This window comes from Protopterus annectens, chromosome 13.part0, assembly GCF_019279795.1.
Source record: "Protopterus annectens isolate FY-2018-M chromosome 13.part0, PAN1.0, whole genome shotgun sequence".
In the NCBI taxonomy this organism is placed as follows: Eukaryota; Metazoa; Chordata; order Ceratodontiformes; family Protopteridae; genus Protopterus; species Protopterus annectens.
Window position 1 is genome coordinate 1,040,287,610 of NC_056747.1, and position 5,000 is coordinate 1,040,292,609.

Here is a 5,000-nt window from a genome sequence, read left to right on the forward strand (position 1 = left end):
ATATATATTGTGTGTTTTTTATATATATATATATATAAAATTTATGTGTTGTGTATATAATATTATATATATATATATGTGTGTTTATAATATATACATATTCATATTGGTTTAAAAAATTTTGGTTTATTTGTATAAATATTTTTAAAAACATAATTACCCCCTATATATATTTGTGTGTGTGTGTGTATTAAAATTTATATATATATTTATATATATAAAGTTTGTGTGTGTGTGTGTGTGTGTGTGTGTTATTAAAAAATTTTAAAAAATTTGTGTGTGTGTGTGTGTGTGTGTGTATAAAAAAAATAATTTTTGTGTTTTTTATAAAATAATAAATAATAATAAAGTTGTGTGTAAAAAAATAATATATATAATATATAATAATAATTGTGCTGGAAAAAATAATAATAATATAATGTGTGGGTTTTTAAAAATATAAATATATTTGGGGTGTGTATAATAAATGTGTGTGTGTGGTTTTGTTAAATATAATATAATTTTTTTAATAATAAATATATAAAAAGGGTGTGTGTGTGTGGTTTAAAAATAAATAAATAATGTGTGTCATATACAAGAAATGTTTGTGTGTGTGTTTTAAGTGTGTTTGTGTGTGTGTGAAAACATAAAAAAATGTGTGTGTGTTTTTGTGTGTGTGTTTATATATACAAATACATATATAAAATGGTTTTTTGTTGTGTGTGTGTGTGTGTGTGTGAAATAAATATTTTAAAAAAAATTAAAGATATTTGGTGCCCTAAAAAAATAATAATAATAAATATTTTAATAATATTATATGTGTGTGTTGTAAAAATAAAAATAAAAATATATTATATTGTGTGTGTATAAAAATATATAAAACATTTTATATTTTTTTATATTTTGTGTGTGTGTGTGTGTAATATATATAATATGTGGGGGTGTGTGTTTAAAATAAAAAACATAAAGTGGGGTGGTAAAAAATATATATATAAAAAATAAAATATAGTGTGTGTGTGTGTGTAATAATTATATAAAATATAATTTTTTTTAAAAATATAAAATGTGGGTTTTAATACTTGTGTGTGTAAAAAATTTTAAAATATATAACAAAATATATGTGTGTAAAAAATAAAAATATATATATATAATAATATGTGTGTGTTTTTTTATTATATATTTTAAAATATCATAAAATATACATAAGTGTGTGTATTATATAAAATATAAAAATAAAAAATATAAAAAATATATGTGTGTTTTTTGGATTAAAATTTAAAATAATGTGTGTGTGTTTTAAAAAATATATATATAATAAAACATATATGTGTGGTTTTTAAAACAAATAAAACATAAAATATGTGATATATTTTTAAAATTGTGTGTGTGTGTGTTTTAAAATATATAAAAATATATAATAATATATATTTTGTGTGAAAAACATAATTGGGGGTTTCATATATAAATAAATAATATTATGTATAAAAGTGGGGTGGTTATATAAAAATAAAATTGGGAAAATTTTGTGTGTGTAAAATAAAATAAATAATAATTTTACATAATATATATATATATATTGTTGTGTTGATATATATAAAATATATAATGTTATTTTTGGGGTGTGTGTGTGTGTGTGTATAAAATATTAAAATGTGTGTGTGTGTGTGTTTATAAAAATAATATAAAATTTTGTGTGTTTTTTTTTGTGTGTTTTTGTGTGTGTGTGTGTTATACATATATAATATATATATAATAAATTATTGTGTGTGTTATATATAATATAATATATATATATAATAAAATGTGTGTTTTTCATTAAAGTTGTTTGTGTTTTAAATAAATATTTTTTTTTTTTAATAATATTTTCAAAAATGTTTGTGTGGTATAAAATATAATAAATAAAATTTTAAGTGTGTGTTCACATAAAAATAATAATATATAATATTAAAATAATAAATAACTGTGTTTTTTTATGTGTATATTTTATAAAAAATAACATATAATATGGGGTCCAAAAAATATAAATACATAGGGGTGTGTTAAAACACATATAAAAATATATATAATATTTTAAAAACACATATAATAATATAAAATATGTGTTTTGTAAAAAAAAAAAATTGGTGGAAAAAATAAAATTAAAAAAAAAAAATATATTGTGTTTTGTGTGTAAAAATATACTATATTAAAAAAAAATAAAAATAAAAAAATACCAAAACATAATATAAAAACACAAAAATGTGTGTAAAAAATAAAAATATTTTTTATAAATATACAATATGTGTGGTGTACATAAAAAATACATATTTTTGTGTGTGTAAAATATATAAAAAATAAAATTATAACATAAATACAAAGTGTGTGTTTCTATATATGGTTATTATAAATATAATATTATAAAAATTTTAGGTGGTGTTTTTGTAAATAAAATTTTTTTGTGTGTGTGGGGTTTAAATATTTTATATACATACTTGTGTGCCCCTTGTGTGTGTGTGTGTGGTGTGTGTTTTTTTAAAAAATACAAAATATAAAAATTTTTAAAAAATATATATAAAAATTTTTGGAAATATATAAAATATAAAAAAATATATAAGGTGTTTTGTTATTAAAATTAAAAATTTTAAGTATTAATAAAATATAATGTGTGTGTGTTTTTTTTGTGTGTCTAAAAAATAGTGGGTGTGTTTTAAATTTTAATTTTTAAAATAATAATCATACATATAAAAAATATAAAAATATAATATTTCTATTGTTTTATACATATATTTTTTTGTATGTGTAATATATATAATAAACATATATGTAAAATATACCCCTATTTTTACAATATACACAAAATTAAAATACAAAATATTTTTTATACATATACATAATATCATTTTTTGTTATATAAAATATACTATGTGTTTGTGTGTGTGTGTGTTTACATAAAATATAAAAATAAAAAAACATGTGTGTTTTGTAAAAATAAAAAATTTTAAAAACATATCAATACCTTTTTATACACACAAATACATAAAATATATATACATACATACATACCAAAACAAAACATTTAAAATAGCCAAAATATATTGTGTATTAAATACATAAAATCCCCCTAAACATATTTTTCCCCAAAAAACACACAACATAAAACCCTATACATAAAATCATATAATACAAAATACACAAAAATTTGGGGGTGATAAAAATATATATAAAATTTTAAAAATATATATAAAATAAAATTTGTGGAAATATACATATATAAATAACTATTTATAAAATATAAAAAATATATAAAAATTTATAAGGTGGAAAATAAATATAAAAATAAAGTTTTGGGTATATTATATATATATATAATACATATTTTGTTTTTATATAAAAATAAAAATAAATAAATATAGTGTATAATTTTTATATATATTAATACTTTTGTGTATATATATATAAAATAATTATATATATGGGGTTTTAATTTTTGTGTGTTTTTTATAAAATAAAAATAATTTTGTTTGTGTATATAAAATAAAAATATATTTTATAAAAAATAATACATATGTGATAAATATAATTTTATATATATATGTTTGTTATATAATTTTATATAAAAAAAATATATATACATAAACTGTGTTTTTGTGTACAAAAATAATACAAAATAAAACAACATTTTTAAACATAACCCTATAAAATTGCTGGGGTTTGTTTTTGCATTTAAAATACAATATAATATATTTTAAAGGTTTTTTTTAAAAATATTTAAACATATAATAATTTCATTGTGATAAACTAAAATATTATTATGTGTTTTACATATAAAATAACATGTTGTTTAAAATTAAATAAAATAAATAAATATATATAAAAAAAAATTTTGTTTTTGTTTTTTGGGTTTTTAAAATAACATAACAATTAAAATTTTTGTTAAATAAAATAATAATAACATATTTTTGTATATAAAACATATCATGTTTTTTGGTGTTTTTTGTTTGTGTTTAAAAAAAAACAAAATTTTTAATTTCATTTGGGGGAAAACATATATATTGTTTTGTGGTTTATAAAAACATATACATAAAAATTTTGCAACAATAAACATAAAAAACATATATAAACATAAATGTGTTGTTTTTATTTACAAATATTAAATATATATAATAATAATTTGTGTTTTGTGGTGTTTTGTTTATAAAATATATAATTACCCAAAATATTACATAACAAAACCAAAAGTGGGTGAAAATATATCAAAAATATATATACAAAAATAAAAATTTTTTGTGTGTGCACATATATTAAAATAAAAAAAATATATAATTATATAGTGTGTTTTTTTTTAAAAACAATAAGTGTGTGTGTGTTGTATATAAAAATATATATATATTAAATATAAATACATTTTATATTTGTGTGTGGTGTGTTATAATATACATATATATAATACACAATAATCCCTTTCAACAAATATTTTTTGAAAAACCTTCCCCAACATAATTAAAAATATAATATATATTTTATATAATAATACATTCATAAATAAAAAAAAAAATTTGTTGTTGTGTTTTAAAAATTTTTTTGTGTGTGTATAAAAATATATAAATATAATATATATATATACATATGGTGTGTGTATTTTTTATAAAAATAATATATAAAATATAAAATTTTTTTATAATATATATATTATATAATGTGTGTTCTGTATAAATATATATAATAATATATCAAACATATATTTTTTTTATAAATATACAAAATACTCATACATAAAATAATAATAATAATGCAATATAAATACATAAAACAAACACCCCAAAATATAATACACAAAAATATATATGTGTTTATTTGATTTCATAATAATATATATAATATACTGGTTTTATAATATATACATAAAATTAAAATACACATATTAAAAATAAAATAAAAAATATATATTTGTATATATATATATATATAAAATACACATAATTTATATATAAAAATTTGTGTTGTATATATTTTAATTTTATTTAATATATTAAAACATATAT

The 5,000-nt window shown here is 15.5% G+C and overlaps 1 protein-coding gene across 4 annotated transcripts in view; it reads left to right on the top strand.

Moving 5' to 3' along the window:
* The window catches only part of LRRC3C (leucine rich repeat containing 3C), a 252,174-nt gene that overhangs the window by 5,298 nt on the left and 241,876 nt on the right, over positions 1 to 5,000 (top strand). The gene's annotated exons all lie outside the window — the stretch shown is intronic.